We start from the raw sequence: 21,969 nt of genomic DNA, 5'->3' as shown, positions 1-21,969 counted from the left end.
AACCCCCCAACTCTGCTCCACACCCCCACTCTCCCATGCAGTGGGATGCCATCCTTTTCACATTCCTCTCTGTCCCCTTACAGTGTCTGTGACCCAGGTGGGGCTGAATCAGCCACCGTCGGTGACCAAGCCCACCCTCAGTGACCAAGCCCACCCACAGATGGCCACATTCACCTGCACTGGAAATAGGAACACTATTGGCAAAAAGTGAGCAGCTTGAAGGCAGCAACACCCGGGCCATGTCCCTACACTTCAAATCAACAAGAAGAAAGAACACCTGGCCCTCTTGTTCTCCCATAGAGCTTCTGGATGCAAGTCAAGCAGGCTGGCCTCTCTGACCACCCCTGAGTCCCAGGCTGAGGACGAGGCTGATCACTCCTGCTCAGCATGGGAATGCAGCCTTGAAGTTTGCACAGCACTTCAGGCCAGTGGGGAAATGAGACACCAACCCTGAGCTCCCAGGCCTCACTGGCATGCGGGGCCCTCGCAGAGCACCATGTCACCGGCCCACAAAGAGACAAGGGCTGGGTTCCACCTGACAGTTGTGTGGACTACTCGGGATTATAAGAAATAATAACGTCAAGAAAAAAAGGCTGGATCTGCAGAATTAGCAAGTGCATATGGACAGCTTCATTATGACTCTATTTGGCCTTTATGAATACATGTACACTCGCGTGCTTTCACAAAGAGTGAAAACAGATTTCAGGTTTAAGTGAAAGGATATTTACTTTCCTAGGTCTTTCTCTCTATTTCATTTGGAGATGCTGGATTCATGTGCTCAGCTGGTCCATCCCTATGACCTTGAGTACATATCCGCCAGGGTCACCAGCCACCAGCCCCCCCTCCCCGTTTCTCCAGCCTTGACACATGTCCTGACCTCTGACCCAGGGCTCCTCCACTTCTTCAGGGACTTCACTCGGCTCACCCTACAGATCTCACCTTACATACCATAGCTGTGCTCAGATTCCTCTGTCCCAGCTGCCCATGTGCACCCCACATGCACACAGGCAGTCTCCCCATATGTGTGCCCCTGCCGCACCCCCTTCTGTCCTTCCAGGTACCACATGCAGCAGGAGACACGGTTGGAGCTCCAGGGATACAGTTGACAGAGATGGACCTTTTGAAATAAATCATAGATTTCCACTGAGGTGACATTCCAGTTAGGAGGCTGTCACTGTTCCCAATGAGAACTTAGACATTTTCTATTCCTTTAGATACTATGGGAAAAAAATAGAAACCAAATAAATTGGAACCATCTGATCTCTGAGTGGTTTCTATATGTTCCCTGGGAAAATGTCTGTATCTTCTGACAATCTGTGGAGGGGTTTTAAAATCACATTTTTTTTATTGTTTCTAATAAAAGTATTCTACTTACTCAATTTATGTCTGCTGGAGCCAGTTTTGTATCTTCCTAGGAAAGCGTGTATTTTTTCCAGTGGAGCAGAGTTGAAACAAAATGTTAGTTTATACCTATGCTTAATACAGGCTCTCAGATTTTTCGTTTTTCATTTTTCCACATAGGACCACCAGGTGATGCTGTGGGACTGTCCTGTGATCCATACACAGCTGCTCAATAAAGATCTTTCTTTCACTCAAAGGAGATTTGCTTCAGGGATGGGCCTTGTGCTCCTGTTGGAGACTCAGAACCTGTGTCCTCTCTGGTCTGATAGAGTCCTCCGAGTAGGAACATGTGTTCCCTCAGCAGGTGTTTCCTCCCAGGGCTCTCCACAGGGGTGAGGCCAACCTCCATGGTCCCCAGTGTATGGTCTGAGCTGAGCTCCAGCACCAGGGCTCAGGGACGGGCTGGGCAGTCACTGGATGAACCACATTTGCATGGACAGCCCCTCCTGTGGCAGAGGGTGGAGGAGAAAAGGAGGCCCGGGGCGGCCCAGCCCACTGTGGGGACCAGGGGCTTTGTCACCATGGCCTGAACTCCTGTCCTCCTCGCGGTCCTCTCTCAATGCACACGTAGGGACAGGCACCAGGGACACAGAGAAGCCTTCCAGATGGTCTCAGCCCACCTGGCTCAGACACTAGGAAACTTTTTACACTGGTCCCCGCCCCATCGCCCATGAGTGTCTGTGTTTGTAAGTTCCCTGTCCCAGTCTGTGCTGACCCAGCCGCCCTCCCTCTCTGCATCTCTGGGAACAACAGCCAGACTCACCTGCACCCTGAGCAGTGGCTTTGGTGTTAATGCTGTATCCTGGTTCCAGCGGAAGCCAGGGAGCCCTCCCCAGTATCTCCTGTACTACTACTCAGACTCAATTAAGGAGTTAGTATCTGAAGTCCCCCGCCGCTTCTCTGGATCCAAAGATGCCTCGGCCAAGGCAGGGCTTCTGCTCCTCTCTGGGCCTCAGCCTGGGGACGAGGCTGACTATTACTGTGCTACAGCTCATGGCAGTGGGAGTGGCTTTCATTAGTCACAGCATCTCAGATAAGGAGGATGTGAGGCAAAAACTCCTGAACCCACAGACCTAGTCTCTGAGTATTTTTCCTGACAAGCTTCTGTGGAGGCTCCTGTAGGGGAGACACCTCTGTGGTGAGCCCTGTCCTTGAGGAGAAAGGAAGATTACACTGTTGCTGGGACAGCACAGGGGTTCCAGGAGCACATGTGGGTGGGAGCATAGATCCCAAGTGCACATGCCCCAGGGTGTGGAGAAAATTAATAAGAATGAATCATATAAAAGCAAAAGGCCTCAGTTTTTCCCTCCCACTGTATCTCTTTTATTATTCATCCAGAATGTTTTATTTCTCACACTTTGGGTCACCAATTCTATGTTTTGTTTGTCAAGTGATTGTCTACAACATCAGTTGCGGGTTCTACAATTTAAATAAATGTAACACTCAACTTATCTGCCTGGAAATGGTGTCAGATACACAGGTTAGGGGCTCTGTCCCAGGAGACGACTTCTATTCCAACGCCGACAACAAATAGTAGTTAACCCATAAGTTCTGTCCAACGTGATGCTAACAGGGGTTCCCGTGAACCCTCCACAGGTTTGATTTATTTGCTAGAGCTGCTCACAGAACTCAGGGCAACTCTTACTTCCACTTGCCAGTTCACAGAATGATACTGAAAGAGTAGGATGAACGGTCAGACGAAGAAGCACATGGGTAGGGGTCTGAAAGGAGCCCCCAAACAAGAGCTCCCGTCCCCGTGCAGTTGGGGTGTGTCAACTTCCCTATATGAATGTGTCCACCTATGTGGGAGTCTTTGAATCCCATATTTTGGCATTTTTATTGAGTCTTCATGTAGACGTAATCAACCATTGACTCCACATTCAGCTCTTCTCCCCTCTCAGCAAGGGGGAGGCTGGATATTCCAAGCGTCTGGTCATGGCTGAGACTTTCTGGGGACCACCCCCAGCCAGGAGCCTTTCTAGGGTTGCCTCACTGAAACAAAAATGCTCCTAGTGGCCTTGTCACCTAGGAAATGCTGAAGGCTTCGGGAGCTCTATGCCAGGAATCGGGACAGAAACCCGTGGTTTCTAAGATCTCACAATATCGTCTCAACTGAAAATGATGACAGTCATACTCATCCATTAAATGTAACTCTTTGTACTAATGATACATCCATAGCTGATATGTTAATACCTACCTTGGTCACAGACACAATTTTCTCTTTCTCTTAACCAGCTGACAAAAAAGTGGTCACAACTGCTTCTTACACTGACAATACCCCCCCCGCCCCCCCGCGTACCATACCCCACCTTTTCTCCCCTCTGTTCCTGCCTCCCTCAGGCTTCAGTCTATCCCTCTGGCTATTCAGGTGTGAATGCTGTCTCCAGGTTAGGATTTTAGAGAACACTGGAAACGATCTTGCTGTAGTTTCCAGTGTGCAGTGTCCATCTGTAGGGAGAAGTCGCAGAGATTGGATCAGCAGGAAATCCCTTCATCATTTGATTCCTGCTGTCATCCCCAGATTGTAGCTCCTATGCAGCATCAGCCTCCGTCAGTCTCTAATATGCCGACACGATTACTGTATTTCTTACAAACGAATGCTTATCTAGACTTGGAGCTATCGGTGTACTTATTTATCTTCTTCAGAATTAGTGAGGACCCGCAAAAGGTCACTGTTGAAATAGTCAAAAAAAGGAAGGATTGATTGCATATTTCAATACATGCTAACTTCTCTTGTTCCCCAAAATATTTGTTTCCTAAGACCATCAGGACACTCACTCAGCCACACACACTTTGCTCCAATCAGCGGAGTCTCATGCATCGGCCCTTTGCCAGAATAAGAGTAGATGCTCTCTCATGGTCAACACAAGGGAGGCATCGGGAGATCCTGGAGGTGCAGGGAGGATGGCTGTGATGCAGGAGTTGGGGGAGGGGGAATAATGGGGATGTCTGGTAACCCCTGGTCCTGTGCCTGCGAGACCTGAAGACCCCAAAGCTGCGGGGCTTTGTGTCTAGAGGGATGAAAATGGACAGAAGTCTCTCCATCCAGAAGACTTGGACTTCTGATTCAGTGGAATTACTGTCAGAGCTAATCTGCACCAAATTCCTCCTCCTCATGTAAATTCCATCCTTGTGCAAGAGAAATAGCACTCAGGACACTGACCTTCTTTAGCTCCAAGCTTCAGGACACTGGTGTGTGTTGCAATGAGCCAGCCCCAGGAATCAGTTTGCATGGAGATCAACACTCAGGGAGTTGAGAAATCAGAGACGGGCAGGGGAACACTTGTATTCATGCTTGTCCACTGAGTGAAAATCTTCCTGAGGGCACCGGGGCGTATTTTTGTTCTTTCTTTCTCTCTCTTTCATACACACACACACACACACACACACACACAGCTCTCTCCTCTCTCTCAGTGTCTATTGTCATGGGCTCTGCAGTTTCTGGGATTCTCTGTCTTTCCAGAAGTCAGGTTCAGCCTGTGCTCACCCTCAGAGTCACAACGTCCGGGAGGCAGAATCTTTTCAGCAGGAAATACCATGGACATCGAGTGTGACTGGGATTCTGTCACCGGGGCAGAACATGCCGCGAACACCTGCTCTCCTGGGACAAGGCTGATGCTCAGGAATCCCAGGGCAAGTCTCTATCTCTGTGGGCAGTTCAGCCCTAATAATCTTTGAGCTCCAGTCCATGCCTGAGGCTGATCAGCATGTTGATTCTGGGACAGCAGCCTCAGTGTTGCTCCCACAGAGCTCAAGGCCCTGGGGATGTAACACAGTCTCCCTGCGCTCTCAGGGCTGAACTGTCACTCCTGTGACACTCCAGTGGCACCTCCAGCCAGGATGGACCTCTGTTGAAAAGTCAATCTAACCAAGGGCTACAGGGACTGTGACCTCAGGGACATAGTGCCCCTTATCTCCACCTTACCCAGAGTCAAATGTGGGATCTTTGAAAGAATTTTCTGGGTCAAATTGGCCTTGGGTAATAGAAATACATTCCTCTGGTCATGGGTGACTGAATGAGCAATTAATTGCTCTGTCTTGAACATATGGGACACACAAAACACAGCAACGATTGTTTTACCCACCCCTGAGATGAGTCTGACTCCTAGTCAGTCCATCCTGGAAGTTCTGTGTTTAATTCCATCACTGAGATGAGTCTGAAGTTCACAGGAACAGGCTACTAATGGTGCTTCCCTGGGCACCATGTTGGGCTTTCCTTCTTGAAGGACCAGACCTAATATGCAAAGTCATGATTAAAAAATAAATTAATAATAATAACAACAGTAATAAAAATGATTTATTTTTTATTTTTTTCTTAACTTTATAATGTTTATTTAGTTTTGAGAAAGAGAGAGAGAGAGAGAGCAAGCATGAGCAGGGGAGGGGCAGAGAGGGAGATACAGAATCCAAAGCAGTCTCCAAACTCCAAGCTGTCAGCATAGAGCCCTATGCGGGACTCCAACCCATGAACTGTGAGATTATGACCTGAGCTGAAGTTGGATGCTTAGCCAACTAAGCCACCCAGGTGCCCAAAAGCATGAAGTGATTTAGAAACAAGTTTACAACACCCCAATTAAACCAAGAACTAAAGTCACATCTTTTCCATTAGGTTTTCATCCATTTTCTCAACTACTGTTTCAATCCATAATTTCTCTGCAATAAGCATGAATCTATGAAAACATACTCATGATTGTACCCGCATCTTCCCATTAATAGTGTCATTGAGTTTAAATAATTCCTGCTGAACTGAATTTTGTATAAAATCACCCACCTTCACTTTGAGGTAGCAGTTGTCCAAGTGGTGACAGACACATAAAGTCTGCGACGAGGTCCCCATCAGAGCACCCGCAGCTGTCACTCCTTCCCTCCTGGAGCTTCCTGCAGGTTTGCCCTTCGTGCTCTGAGGTCAGTGCCACACCCGGGCTCCTGCAGACTTGGGTCTGTGTGCTGGGGGGACAGATCATAGGAGGGAAGTACTAAGCACAGGGTGTGGAGAACTGTTGTTTCGCGGAGGTGGAAGTAGTGACAGACGACGAAGATGGTCAGTGTGTAACCCCCCTAGGAAGGCACAGGAGAGCATCTACCCACAACCTGGAGAAAAGGGCTCCCTGTCTTCTCAGTGCTGAGGGAACTTCTGGGAAAGGATAACTTTGAAACCAGAAAGGAAACAAGCAGAGGAAAGAAATCAGCCTCCTGCACAGAACTGGCCAGGTGCCAATGTGGACCCATCACTGTTCTGGAGCTGATCCTCATCTGTGTGGTTGTACAAGAGTCACCACCTTAGTCCTGCCCCATCAACAGACAAGGGAGCCGTGGACACACTCACTATGTGGAGCCTGAGTAGAGCACAGTTTGTCCTGAGGTGATGGGAAGTCACACAGGGGGACACCTGGCCTGGCCTGAAGGAATGGGACAGTGGACACAGCAGTGAGGGGGCAGGAACTCTCTCTGATGGGCTCTAGTCACCATGTCACATAATGTTGTGTCCAGACCTGGACACCAGGGGGCACATATCACTTGTTTCTGAGGAGTCACAGATGACCAGAGCTGGGACCTGCCACCTGCCATTGCTTGTGCCCTCTGCTCAGGGCTCACAACTGTGACCTCACCACCCTCTTACCCAACAGAGCCCCTCCCCTTCCCTCCACCCTGACATCCTCAGGCAGAGGGACCTGACCCCGTGCCATTGAAATGTCGAAGAGCTGAAGGTCTCATTTGCATGGATGGGCCCTCCCTCTCTCAGAGGATGAAAAGGAGAAGGAACAGATTAGGGGACGTCTGCTCAGCTGTTCAGCCACAGAAGGCAGGATCAGTGATGATCTCGACCATGGCCTGATCCCCTCTCCTCCTCACCCTCCTCATTCACTGCACAGGTGACTAGATGTGGGAACAAGGGAAGCGGTCCTGGGATAACATGTGTGACCTGATTCTTCATCACCTTCTCTTTGTCTCTCCCACTTCCAGGGTCCTAGGCCCAGTCTGTGTTGAGTCAGCCACCCTCAGTGTCTGGGGCCCTGGGCCACACGGTCACATCCCCTGCGCTGGAGGTGCCAACAACATCGGTATTGCTGGTGTGAACTGGTACCAACAGCTTCCAGGAAAGGCCCCTAAACTCCTCATCTATGATAGTAGCGATCAACCCTCAGGGGTCCCTGACAGATTTTCTGGCTCCACATCTGGCAACACAGGCTCCTTGACCATCACTGGGCTGCAGGCTAAGGACGAGGCTGATTATTACTGCCAGTCTCTTGACTTTACTCAAGGTGCTGACACAGTGCTCCAGGCCTGTGGGGAAGTGAGACAAAAACCTGCTGTCCTCCCAGCAATGGGACTTCCCATCTATCCCTGATTTTTGGCCAACTGAGCTGCTGCTTTGTTTGATATAAACTGGGGTCTGAGACCCACCTCAAGGAAGTTTGTCTACAGTCTTTCCACATTCTCTGAAATTTCTCCTTGAAGCCTCTCATTGGGAGCAAGATATTGTGTGATTTTCTCAAACTGAGCACAAATTTCTGCATTCCAGGGGCAGGCTGTCCTGAAGACACAGTCCATGACAGGTCACGGCAGACACAGGGACACAATATTCAGCTCTGTCTGAGTCAGGACACATGAGGAATGTCCAATATGTGTCCTGATAACAACAGTTCCCATAAATTGCCCCTAAATCCTCATCTATTATGATGGTTAGACCCTCTGGGGACCCTGATTCATTCTTTGATTCTGTGTCTGGAAACTCTCACTCTGAGATCATCACAGGGCTGATGTCTGAGGATAAGGCTGCTCCTCCCTGCCCCCTCACCCCCTCTGTGACAGCATCTTGGGCTCACACAGAGTCCCAGGCCCATGAGAACTGAAAGCAGACCCCTTTCTCACCTTCAGAGAGGGCGAGGCCGCAGCAGCTTACCAGGCTCAGCTTGTGGCTTCTGCTTCTGATGCTCCTGCTGCTGCCACCATGGGCCCGGTGCATGCAGCAGCACCACCTGGGAGTGAGGGCTCCTCCTTCTCTTCTGTCCCCAACGTCACGCGCAGCAGCCCCTTCCTAGACAAAGGGTCTCAAAGGACACAAGGAAGCTCCTCTTGCCCATCAGGTTGAGACACAAGGTTTCTTTGCACCGAAGTTCATGGACTGGGGGTTGTAGTTCCAGTGTTCTCAAGTCCCACCTGACCTCTGACGAATCCAGGGTCTCCATCCTTGGTCGTTTACCCATTTCTAGAAGTTTTCAGACCTATGTAACCCTCTTATTAGTCTTCAATAAGAATTCCTGTACTTTTTTTGCTCTTTGGGATGATTTCTTCTCTCACTGCAGCATAAGCCCTGGATTACCTATAGCTGAAACATATATTTCAGTCATTTGAAATGAGTCCCTGTCCATTCCCATCAATGCTGAGACCCAACCAATGACTTTTCTTCTTCACTTTCATTGTATAATACTTGCAGAAAGATGTTGAATAATAATGGTGTTTAGCTCAGATTAGTCTTTTCATCTTATAGAAATGTCCCCCCGTCCCCACCCCATTAGCTAATTTTCTGGTTGTGGGACTGAGTCTGATGTGTGGGTACAGAGTGTGTTATCACATTATAAAATCTCTGCTTCCATTTTATGTGGTTTTTATTAGAGCTTTGCTTTCAGGTGGAGTGGACCAAGATGGTGGAGCAGCATGGAAGTTCTAGGCTTCTTTCATCCCTAAAATGCAGCTAGATCAGCACCAAACCACTATTTCTAGCACACCTAGAAAATTGCTCTGAGGATTCACACAACAATCCGCATAACTTGAGCCACAGAACTTGGAAGGTACTTGGCATGGAGAGGTGAACTGGGGGAGAGAGAAGCCACAGAGGGTAGGGAATGGTATTTGGGGACAGAGGACAGAGAATGGAAGGAACATACAGGAAAAGCACTCCCTTCAAAAGTAGTTGGAGAGAAAGAGTGGAAGCACCCATAAGTGCCTGAATAAGAAAGGGAGAAAGCAGAAAGCAGAAAGGAGAGGGTTTTAGTATCATTAGGACTCTATTACCAGGGCAGGACAGCACTGGAAACACTGCAGCGCATTACCTGGCAGCGTGCTGGTGGGAAGACCGAATTCCCAAGGACAGGCAGTGAGGTCTGAGGGATCGACGGGCCACATGGGAGAAGCAGTTTCCCTGGTACCCTGCTAGGAGGGCATTTGGTAGAGGTTGTACAGACTCCCCACAGGCAAAGCTCCCAGCGGACCACGGAGAACACAATTGCTGGTATCGGAACAGAAACGCCAGGGTGAGGCAAAACCTGACGTGGGTAGTGTGTTGTTATTGCGTTGAAATGCTACCACTACACGATCGCACAAACTTATTCTGTGGCAGGCCAGCATCCAGCCACACCTCTGAGCCTCTACAGCTGCGTGATAGCAGGAACTTTCCTGGGGGCAAGCCGGCATCTGGCCATGGCCTAGGGAAACCATCCGTGAAAAGGTTGGAGCGGGTCCAGGTGGCAGGGCCCTCAGAAGTGAAGGGTTTGGAAATACAGCCCCATATGACATAAAATTTGGGAGGGAGGTGCTGCCTGGCAGGCTGATGTCTTGGACAGGGACAGTATAGAAGTGGGGAATGGAAGGACCCCAGAGACCAAGGAGGGGTGCTTGATTGCCAGTCAGAGCACAAAGTTCTGATCTAGAGACTGGAAAGTTAGGTGACGCCATTTTAACCTCTCCCATGCATCAACACACATCCCGCACACGGTGCCACACCAATCCACTTCAGTAAGTTAAGTAGCACCACCTAGTGGAGAATGGAGCCATGACAAGAAGCCCCGACCAACTGCACCAACCAAGCCCTAGAAGAACACCACAGGTCTCTCCCACTCCTTAGGGTATGGACCATAAAGTGCTTCATAGTTTGACTTGTAGGGGAAACTGGATGTAATTTCATTCGGATTTCATTGTGTTTGCTGGTCCATCTATTCATTTCTTTGTTTTGTGTTTTCTTTTTTTTCCCTCTTCTTTCTTATTCTTGGATACAGAAAGAGAAAAAATTATTTTTTACTTTCCACTTTCATATAATTTTTTTAATTTTTTGACTATATTTTTTGGAAATTTATGTTTTATTCTATTTTACCTTCTTCAACTCATTTTATTCTGTTTTATTGTATACATTTTCTTAATTTTTAAACATTTATTTTTTTTTCTTTTCTTTCCATTCCCTTTTTTCACTGTTCAATCAAGCTTCTTTCAACAACAAGACCAAAGCATACCTAGGATCTAGCTTCCTTTATTTGATTTTTTGGTTTGTTTTTAATCTTCTTAATTTTTATTTTTTATTTTATTAATTCTTTTTCTTCCTCCAAAATGACAAAACAAAGGAATTCATCCTAAAAGAAAGAATAGGAAGAAATGACAGCCAGAGACCTCATCAACACAGATATCAGTAAGATGTCTGAACTAGAATTTAGAATCATGATAATAAGAATATTAACTGGAGTTGAAAAAAAAGAAAAAAATCCCTTTCTATGGAGATAAAAGAAATAAAATCTAGTCAGGAAGAAATTAAAAATGCTATAACTAGGGGCGCCTGGGTGGCGCAGTCAGTTAAGCGTCCGACTTCAGCCAGGTCACGATCTCGCGGACCGTGAGTTCGAGCCCCGTGTCGGGCTCTGGGCTGATGGCTCAGAGCCTGGAGCCTGTTTCCGATTCTGTGTCTCCCTCTCTCTCTGCCCCTCCCCCGTTCATGCTCTGTCTCTCTCTGTCCCAAAAATAAATAAACGTTGAAAAAAATTTTTTTTTTTAAAAAATTAAAAAAAAAACAAAAAAAAAACCAAAAAAAATACCGCTATAAATAAGCTGCAATCTCGAATTGATGCCATGGCTGCAAGGTTGGATGAAGCAGAAAAGCAAATTAGTGATATAGAAGATACAATTACAGAGAATAAGGAAGCAGAAAAAAGGAGAGAAACTAAGGCAAAAGAGCACAATATAAGAATTAGAGAACTCAGTGACTCACTAAAAAGGAATAACATCCAAATCATAGGAGTCCCAGAAGATAAAAAGAGAGAAAAACAAGTAGAAAGTTTATGCAAGCAAATCATAATGGAAAACGTTCCTAACCTGGGGAAAGACACAAACATCAAAATCTAAGAAGCACAGAGAACTCCCATTAGATTCAACAAAAACCAACTATCAATAGGCATAACATAGTCAAATTCACAAAATAGACAAGGAAAGAATTATGAAAACAGCAAGGGGAAAAAAGTCCTTAACCTATAAGGTAAGACATATCAGGTTCACAGCAGACCTATCCACAGAAACTTAGCAGGCCAGAAAAGAGTCGCAGGACATATTCAATGTGCTGAATTGGAAAAATATGCAAGAAATAAAGAAGTTCCCAGACAAACAAAAACTAAAGGAGTTTGTGACCATTAAACCAGCCTGCAAGAAACTTTAAGAGGGAGTCTCTGAGAGAAGAAAAGACAAAACGAAACAAAAAAGGCCAAAAGCAACAAAGAGTAGAAAGGACCAGAGAACACCACCAGAAACTCCAATTCTACACGCAACACAATGGCACTAAATTCATATCTTTTAGTACTCACTCTAAATGTCAAAGTTCTAAACATTCCAATCAAAAGACATAGGATAACAGAATGGATAAGAAGAGAAGATCCATCTATATGCTGTTTACAAGAGACCCATTTTAGAATTAAAGTCACCTTCAGGTTGAAAGTAAGGGAATGGAGAACCATCTATCATGCTAATAGTCACCAAAAGAAAGCCAGAGTAACCGTACTTATATCAGACAATCTAGATTTTAAAATAAGGACTGTAAAAAGAGATGAAGAAGGGAATTATATTAAAAATAAGGGGTCTATCCACCAAGATCTAAGAATTGTAAACATTTATATCCCCAATGTGTAGATACCCAAATATATAAATCAATTAATCACAAACATACAGAACCTCCTTGAAAATAATACCATAAGAGTAGGGGACTTCAATACCCCACTAAACAGCAATGAACAGATCATCTAAACAGAAAATCAACAAGAAAACAATGACTTTGAGTTATACACTGGACCAGATGGACTTAACAGATATATTCAGAACACTTCATCCTAAAGCAGCAGAATACACATTCTTCTCGAGTGCACATGGAATATTCTCCAGAATAGATCACATACTGGGTCACAAATCAGCCACCAGCAAGTTCAAAAAGACAGAGATCATACCATGCTTATTTTCAGACCACAATGCTATGAAACTCGAAATCAAACACATGAAAAAATTTGGAAAGACAATGAATACTTGGAAATTATAGAACACCCTACTAAAGAATGAATGGGCTAACCAAGAAGTTAAATAGGAAATTAAAAAGTACATGGAAGCCAATGAAAATGATAATCTGACAGCCCAAAACTTCTAGGATGCAGCAAAGGCAGTCATAAGAGGAAAGTATATAGCAATCCAGGCCTTCCTAAAGAAGGAAGAAAGGTCTCAGATACACAACCTAACCTTACACCTTAAGGAGCTGGAAAAAGAACAGTAAATAAAACCCCAAACCAGCAGAAGACATGAAATAATAAAGATTAGAGCAGAAATCAATGCTATGGAAATCAAAAAAATAGTAGAACAGATAAATAAAAACAGGAGCTGGTTCTTTAAAATAATTAACAGAATTGATAAACCCCTAGCCAGTTTGATCAAAAAAAAAAGGAAAGGACCCAAATAAATAAAATCAGAAATGAAAGAGGAGAAGTCACAACCAACACTGTAGAAATACGAAGAAGAAGAAGAAGAAGACGAAGAAGAAGAAGAAGAAGAATATTATGAGCAATTATATGTCAACAAACTGGGCAATCTGGAAGAAATGGACAAATTCCTAGAAACATATAAACTACCAAAACTGAAACAGGAAGAAATAGATTATTTGAACAAACCCATAACCGGTAAAGAAATTGAATTAGTAATAAAGAACCTCCCAAAAAACAAGACTCCAGGGCTGGATGGCTTTCCAGGAAAATTCTACCAAACCTTTAAAGAAGAGGTAACTCCTATTCTTTTGAAGCTGTACTAAAAAATAGAAATGGAAGAAAAACTTCAAAACTCATTCTATGAGGCCAGAATTACCTTGATTCCAAAACCAGACAAAGACTCCACTAAAAAGGAGAACTATAGTCCAATTTCCCTGATGAAAATGGATGCAAAAATTCTCAACAAGATACTAACCAACCAATCCAACAATGCATTAAAAGAATTATTCATCACAATCAAGTGGTATTTATATTTAACATGCAGGACTGATTCAATATCTGCAAATCAATCAATGTTATACATCACATTAATAAAAGAAAGGACAAGAACCACATGATCCTCTCAATAGATGCAGAGAAAGCATTTGACAAAATGCAGCATCCTTTCTTGATAAAAACCCTCAAGAAAGTAGGGATAGAAAGATAATACCACAATATCATAAAAGCCAAATATGAAAGACCCACCGCTAATATCATCCTCCATGGGGAAAAACTGAGAGCTTCCCCCCAAAGGTCAGGAACACGACAGAGGTGTCCACTCTCACCACTGTTGTTTAACATAGTATTGGAAGTCCTGGCCTCAGCAATCAGACAACACAAAGACACAAAAGGCATCCAAATAGGCAGGGAGGAAGTCAAACGTTCACTCTTCACAGATGACATGACACTCTATAAGGAAAATCCAAAATATTCCCCCAAAAAACTGCTAGAACAGATCCATGAATTCAGCAAAGTTGCTGGATATAAAATCAATGCACAAAAATTGGTTGCATTTCTATACACCAATAATGAACAACAGAAAGAGAAGTCAAGGTATAAAACCCATTTACACCTGCACCAAAACCCATAAAATACCTAGGAATAAACCTAACCAAAGAGGTGAAAATCTACACACTGAAAACTATAGAAAGCTTAAGAAAGAAATTGAAGAAGACGCAAAAAAATTGAAAAATATCCCATGCTCAAGTATTGGAAGAACAAATATTGCTAAAATGTCGATACTACCCAAAGCAATCTACATAGTCAATGAAATCTCTATCAAAATAACACCAGCATTCTTCACAGAGCTAGAACGAACAAATCCTAAAAATTATGAGGAACTAGAAAAGACCCTGAAGAGCCAAAACAATCCTGAAAAAGAAAATCAAAGCTGGAGGCATCATAATTTCAGACCTCAAGATGTGTTACAGAGCTATAATCATCGAGACAGTATGGTACTGGCACAAAAACAGACATTCAGATCAATGGAACAGAATAGACAACCCACAAATGGACCCACAAACGTATGGCCAACTAATCTTTGACAAAGTAGGAAAAAATATCCAATGGAATAAAGACAGTCTCTTCAGCAAATCGTGTTGGGAAAACTGGACAATGGCATGCAGAAGAATGAACCTGGACGACTTTCTCACATCATACACAAAAATAAACTCAAAATGGATGAAAGACCTAAACATAAGACAGGAAGCCTTCAAAATCCTAGAGGAAGTAGCAGACAAAAACCTCTTTTACCTCCACTGCAGCAACATCTTACTCAATATGTCTCCAGAGGCAAGGGAAACAAAAGCAAAAATGAACTATTGGGACTTCATCAAGATGAAAATCTTCTGCACAGCGAAGGAAACAATCAACAAAACTAAAAGGCAACCTACGAATGGGAAAAGATATTTGCAAATGACATAAAGGATAAAGTGTTAGTATCAAAAATCTATAAAGAACTTGTCAAACTCAACACCCAAAAAGCAAATAATCCAGGGAAGAAATGACATGAATAGACACTTTTCCAAAGAAGACATCCAGATGGCCAACCGACACATGAAAAAAATGTGCAACATGACTCATCATCAAGGAAATATAAGTCAAAATCACAATGAGCTACCACCTCACACCTGTCATAATGGCTAAAATGAAAAACTCAGGCAAAGACAGATGTTGGTGAGGATGGGGAGAAAGAGGAACACTTTTGCATTGCTGGTGGGAATGCAAACTGGTGCAGCCACTCTGGAAAACAGTATGGAGGTTCCTCAAAAAATTAGAAATAGAACTACGCTACGACCCAGCAATTGCAATACTATGTATTTATCCAAAGGGTACAGGGGTGCTGTTTTGAAGGGGCACATGCACCCCAATGTTTATAGAAGCACTATTGACAATAGCCAAAGTAAGGAAAGAGCCCAAATGTCTATCAACAGATGAATGGATTAAGATGTGGTACATATATACAATGGAGTATTACTCGGCAATCAAAAAGAATGAAATCTTGCCATTTGCAATAATGTGGATGGAACTAGAGGGTATTATGCTGAGCAAAATTATTTAGCCAGAGAAAGACAAATATCATATGACTTCACTCATGTGTGGAATTTAAGATACAAAATAGATGAACAGAAGGGAAAGGAAGTAAAAATAATATAAAAACAGGGAGGGGGACAAAACATAAGGGACTCTTATAATACAGAGAATCAACTGAGGGTTGCTAGAGTGGTTGTTATTGGGGGGATGGGCTAAATGGGCAAGGGGGCATTAAGGAGGACACTTGGGTTCAGCTATGGGTGTTATGTGTAGGAGACGAATCACTGGATTCTACTCCTGAAATCATTATTGCACTATATGCCCACTAACTTGGATGTAAATTTTAAAAAATAAATAAAATAATTTTAAAAACTTTGCTTTCAATTATGCAGATGACTTTTCACAGTCCAGAGAGATCACGTGATTTTCATCTGTTGATTTACTAATTTGTTGTCTTACCTTAGAGGAATCACCCATATGTAATCCCACTCCATATTTACAAAACTCACATGTGGTCATAGTATATGACTATTTTAGTCTGACAAGGGTATCCCACTATTGATATTTTATTTAGAATATTTATGTCAATATTTCATAATATTCCACAATTTTCCTTTTTCTGTATTTTATGTGCCAAGTGTTTGTATCACTGTATATTTCTTTCCATAAGAATTTAAGTTTTCCATTGTTTTTTGATGATTTGAATATATATATATATATGCTTCATATATACATATATGCTTCATATACATGTTATGCTTATATGCATATATATATGCTTCATATATATATATATATGAAGCAAGCAAATGAAATTATGATCTCTGAAGATTGCTAGTGGTTTTTTGTGAAGTTAATCACATCTTATGCCTTTTTGTGGAAAAGTTCCTAATAAATTATCTATTCTTTTTCTAAGGAAATTGGTCTGCTTTTATTTTTGGAACTTTGTTTATTTTTTAAATGAAACCATTTTTATTTCCTAGTAAAGTATGCTTTTATTTATTATTAAGAGAGGTTAACAGTATTATTTTTTTTCATTTTTGATTTTTGTCCACGTGTCATTTCTCCTTTGCATATTTGTGTATTATCCACTTTCATGTAAAGGTTAGTAAGTGGATTGTTCTATTTTCTTATCAAAATCCTGATTGTTGGGGCGCCTAGGTGGCTCAATCGGTTAAGTGTCTGACTTCGGCTCAGGTCATGATCTCAGAGCTCGTGAGTTCGAGCCCCTCATCAGCCTCTGTGCTGACCGCTCAGAGCCTGGAGCCTGCTTCGGGTTCTGTGTCTCTATCTCTCTCTGCCCCTCCCCTTCTCTCTCTCTCTCTCTCTCTCTCTCTCTCTCTCTCTCAAAAATAAATAAGCATTTAAAAATGCATCTTCAAAAGACTAAACAAAAACCTGATTTGGGGGAGGAGGAGTTAGGATGGCAGAGCAGCATGGAGACCCTGAACTTGCCATATCCCTGAAATGCAGCTACATCAGCACCAAACTATTTTGAACACTTAGGAAATTGATCTGAGGGTTAACGCAACAATCTGTGCAACTTGAGCCACGGAACTGTACAGGTATGCGATGCAGAGCGGTCATCTGGGGGAGAGAAAATCTGCAGAGGGTATGGAGCCATTTTCGCTGAGGGAAGAGAGAAAGAGAAAGAGAAGGAGGTGGGGGGAGTGCAGTGCATCAGGATCGTGCCAGAAAAGCAGTCCCCCTGCAAAAGTAGCTGGAGACAAAGAAAGAGGGAAAAAATACTTGCAGGGGGCTGAACAAAACAGTCTGTTCCCCAAAACCATTGATGGGGAGAAAGGAGAGGTTTTCAGTGCCACCAGGATTCTATCAATAGTGAAGCACAGAGTCTGAAGTTTTCAGAGCTCAGCCCATGGCAGTGTCCTCAGGACTGGAACTGTGACCTCCTCCCTTTGCCTCCTCTTGCACCTGGACCTCAAACAGGTCAAAGCTGAGGTGTCTCAGGGAATGAGAGCCTTGTAAACCTGCAGGTCCTTGCACGCACAGAGACAACTACCTCTGCCCCAAGCTGCATGCCTGGGAGGGAAGACTCTGTGGGAGACTCACACATCTTAGCCCTCAGCATCTCTGGGGGACACGGTGAAGTCCTCAGACCCTGGAGTAGCCATGGGACCATCGCCATCATGCTCAATTATCAGTTCCTTGTGCTGCCGTGACCTAGACCCTGTCCTTGCCCCCATTATACTTCCAGTCTGACACATGTGGACATTCCATATGCATTTGCTTAAAGAATGAATGAGTGAGTGATTGAATGGATGAATCAATGATGCAGACAAAGCTCTCAGGTAGGCAGTTACTGTAACAACTGCATTCTTCCTATAGGGGAGGAAAGGCATTCCTGCAGCCTTGATTGTCTGTGACATTTCTACACCTCTCCACACTTCATGGTTTCAATGTGACACAGGGACAGCAGACCCATCACCTGCCCTCCACCTGCTCTCCCACCTGACCTCACCTGTGACATTCGGGGCACCCCTATCTCTGTAGTATCACGATCCATCCACCTGACACTCTGGACCATCCCTCCCTCTCCCATAGCCCAGGGTCCAGTCAGTCATCTCCCTATGCCCCATCCGGGGACTTGTGCCATTTCTCCCTTCCCTGTTTCCTCTGCTGCCATCTTCCTCCAGCTGCCCCTCTGCCCAGTGTCCCCTTCCAGGTATCCCTGTCTCAAGTTCTGTCCTGGAACTTCCCTCAGAGCTCTATCTCTAATAAGCAGCACTGATGACAGGCATAGCTGGTATTAAAAGTCTCCCAGCACATGGAGTGGAGGTCACAGGATGGCGCCGTAGTGGTCCCTGCCCTGCCCAGGTCCTATTCTATCCCCACAACTGCAGCAGCCGCATCAGGGTTTGCTGAGTCCTGTCTGTCCTGCTCCAGAAAGGCCTCACATTCCCACAATGTGTGTCCTCCTCAGTGAAGGTGTGTGTCCCCTAAGATAGCTCCTGTCCACACTCTGCCCCCAGAGTCAACCCACCTCCTCTGAGCCCTTCCCGGGGACAGATCCCCTCTGTTCTCTGTTCCCTGTGTCTTGTCCTCAGCTCCACAGCAGTTCACAGGCTTTCCCGGGTCAGGACTGCCTATGTCCTTCCCCTTGACTCCCATCCACAGAGGATGCATTATCAGGGACAGCACACCAGGATGGCATCTCTGTCCTTCCCTGGAGGGCCACTCTCATTTGATGGAAACACAAGCATCAGGGAAGCAGGAGAAAGAGATTTGAGCACAAAGGGAATGAAGGAGGGGTTCTCGTGGCGACCAGCCGGGGGCGATGTAAGACCATGTCTGGGGGTTTCTGTAGGACAGGGGTCCCAGCTGACAGGAGGCCTCAGGGCCTGACCCTGGCTTCCTAAGGGGACAGGGCAGGCATGCCCTCTCTGAGCCTGGCTGAGTCCCCTTTACACGGACCTGTGTGTGGTCTCAACAATTGCTTCCTCCAGGCCCAGTCATGGGGAAAACTAGAACATCAGATAGGCTTCCTGTCCAAAGGCTCCAGACCCTGCGTGTGCATACAAGGAGAGGCAGGGATGGGTCACATGTGCATGAGAAGCCCCACATGTGTGAGTTCCATGGGGAGGGGATAAAAGAAGCCAGAGGCAGCCCAGCCCCAGCTCTGTGGCCTAAGAAGAGGCTGTGTCACCATGGTCTGGCCCCTGTCCTCCTCATGCTCCACTGTCACCGCATAAGTAGAGACAGCCCTCAGGGCCTCAGGGAAGCCCCCTAGCCTGAGACAAATGCCTTTGGCTCGGGTTCCAAATAGCTGCAAATTGTCCCTTCTCTTCATTCTGATGTGCCGGTGTTTGCAGATTCTCTGTCCCAGCCACCCTCCCTCTCGGAATCCCTGGAATCATCACCAGACTCACCTGCACACTGAACAATGACATCAGTGTTGGCGGCTGTGGCACATACTGTTAACAGGAATATCAGCATTAGCTGGATATTACCTCAACACCTAAATTTTCCATATTTTTAATATAAACAAACACTAACAAAAAGAATACTTCTTGGGAAATTAGAGGCAGATAAAAAATAAATTGTTTTATTTCATTTTTTATCTTATATCTAACATTGACATAGAGGGTAAAAATTATCAAAGAATATTGCTATGGCCAATACTACTTAATATTTCTCTTCAATTTCTTACTAATACAAAACGAATCTAACTAAAATGAGAAGTAAAGTGTAATGAGAAGGAGTCGAGTTTTTTTTTTTAACTTTATTTATTTATTCTGAGGGGGGAGGGGCAGAGATTGAGGGAGAGAGAGAATCCCAAGCCCGCTCCACACTGTCAGCTCCGAGCCTGATCCAGGAACCGTGAGATCATGACCTGAGCTGAAATCAAGGGTCAGATGCTTAACTGACTGAGCAAACCAGGGACCCCAGGGTTTTTATTTGAGAGAAGAAATATATTACATAGTGAGTTCAGGGTACTTACTTTAAAAATATTTTACTGATAAAATAATTCAGTAAAACCATTAGAAATATATAAAATAAAACTTGTATTACTTATTTTAATCATTTTAAAGAAGAATTATACTTCTTCATAAATTAAAGATAATGAAAGTGATTCTAATGGTGTTACCAAAAAGGTAAACGTGCCAAGTAAACATCTTGAGACGTGTGCAATCTGTTTTAAAAAATAATTGCAAACTCCCTGAAAAATATGAAAGCAAATTGGAAAAACAAATTGAACATTTTTTTTGTCTTGAATGAGAAAACCAACTGAGTACATCAACAGTTAGTAGGTGATGCCATATAACTTACTTTCTACTTTCTGTTTTCCAGTGTGGAGTCTGAATGGAAGATGTTTTCTAACTACAAAGAAATTGAGGAAAATCTGACTATGTATTGCAGACAGGGAAAGACATAACAATGGATTACAGAAAGGAATGTGAGAAATGAAAGGTCATGGAGTGTCTGAACTAGGGACACCCCGGAGGGAGTTTCATAAATCCATGGTGGGAGCCGTCAGCATGGCCGTGTGCACCTGCAGCCACAGTCAGGGGGCAGATTGAGGGGGAGAAGAAGCATCCTGGTGGATGCCATGGGCGTGGGGAGGGGCTAGTGAGGTGAGGAGACTAATCCTTGGTGGGTGATGAGGGATGGAGCACGGTGATAATGGTGACCCATGACTTGATGTAAGTGAGGAGGGACAAGGGGTATAAGGAAGTGAAGAAATCAGCAGGGAAAGGGAAAGAGAAAATGCAGTTTCTTTCCTATTCCAAAAACCCTCCAACTCACCTTCACCCTGGACAGGAGGGGGTGCTATCTCTCCCACCCTGCCTCCTGCCTGGTCACCTTGACACCTCGGTTGTCGTAATTGTCACAAAAAATTGATTGTGATAAAAGTTGATCTATTAAAAACTAGATGACAGCAGGGCTCCCTCAGCCTCTCAGGAGGTGTGATTCTCTTCCAGAGACTTCCTGCAAACTTCAGAATATAGAATCATTTTTCTTATGCCCCAGAATCTCTTTCTTAAGAACTATCTGGACAGTAGATCCCCCATGGAACCATTCTCCTCTTGTCCCTTATATCACAGGCTTTAGCCCATCTCTGTCTCCTACTCAATCCCAGGAGACACCTGGGGACCCAGGGGGCTGTGGGTTGGCTGTGGGTTGGCTGTGGGTTGGCTGTGGCTGTGGGGGCAGGAAGGAGGGGGTGTGTGCTCACCCCCTGTCCTGTGATCTCTGACACTTGAGGATAGGATGACTATAAGCTTTGTGTCTGTAGACAAAAAAATGGGACAGATTCCTGTCACTCAATAAGACCTGGACTTCTGATTCAGTGAATTGCTAACAGGTCTGTTCTTAAAGGAGTCCTCACTGCCGAATTAAATACTCCTCCAAGAAAAGTTCTTTCAGACCCTTGCCCTTTTAATCCAGAATCCAGGGTCCTGAACATTTTAACAGAGAATCAGCTTCATGGATAGATTTTTATGGAGAATCATCTTTCACAGTGTAAGAAAGCCACAAGAAGAACTGAGGGCCAGTTGGCCTCATTTTTGGTCACACAGAAACACACACACACACACACACACACACACACACACACTCATAGACACACAAGGATCTTCCCTCTCTCTGAGTGTCTACTATTTTTGACTCTTCAGTTCCTAGGCCTCTTTGTCCCTCCAGAAGTCAGGGACAACCTATGGTCACCCAGCCATCCTCAGGATCTCAGTAACTGGGAGGCAGAATCCCCATTAGCAGAAAACCCCAGGAATAATGAGTGTAACTGGGGTCCTGTCACCAGGTAGCC

At 44.7% G+C, this 21,969-nt stretch overlaps 2 long non-coding RNA genes across 2 annotated transcripts; both read right to left on the bottom strand.

Annotated features, from left to right (window-relative positions):
• Window positions 1-5,497: 5,497 nt before the first annotated feature.
• Window positions 5,498-6,838, bottom strand: LOC125148980 (uncharacterized). The gene is made up of 3 exons (XR_007145756.1): window positions 6,728-6,838; window positions 6,173-6,348; window positions 5,498-5,635 (listed from the first exon to the last, which is right to left on the bottom strand). It is a non-coding gene; the product is annotated as an uncharacterized LOC125148980 (long non-coding RNA).
• A 632-nt stretch (window positions 6,839-7,470) lies between these two features.
• LOC125148979 (uncharacterized) lies at window positions 7,471-21,814 on the bottom strand. The gene is made up of 3 exons (XR_007145755.1): window positions 21,804-21,814; window positions 18,400-18,403; window positions 7,471-7,667 (listed from the first exon to the last, which is right to left on the bottom strand). It is a non-coding gene; the product is annotated as an uncharacterized LOC125148979 (long non-coding RNA).
• Between the last annotated feature and the right edge of the window lie 155 nt (window positions 21,815-21,969).

The sequence above is a fragment of the Prionailurus viverrinus genome, chromosome D3 (genome assembly GCF_022837055.1).
Source record: "Prionailurus viverrinus isolate Anna chromosome D3, UM_Priviv_1.0, whole genome shotgun sequence".
Taxonomy (NCBI): domain Eukaryota; kingdom Metazoa; phylum Chordata; class Mammalia; order Carnivora; family Felidae; genus Prionailurus; species Prionailurus viverrinus.
Note: the sequence above shows the minus strand (reverse complement) of the source record. Positions and strands in the feature narration are given on the sequence as shown.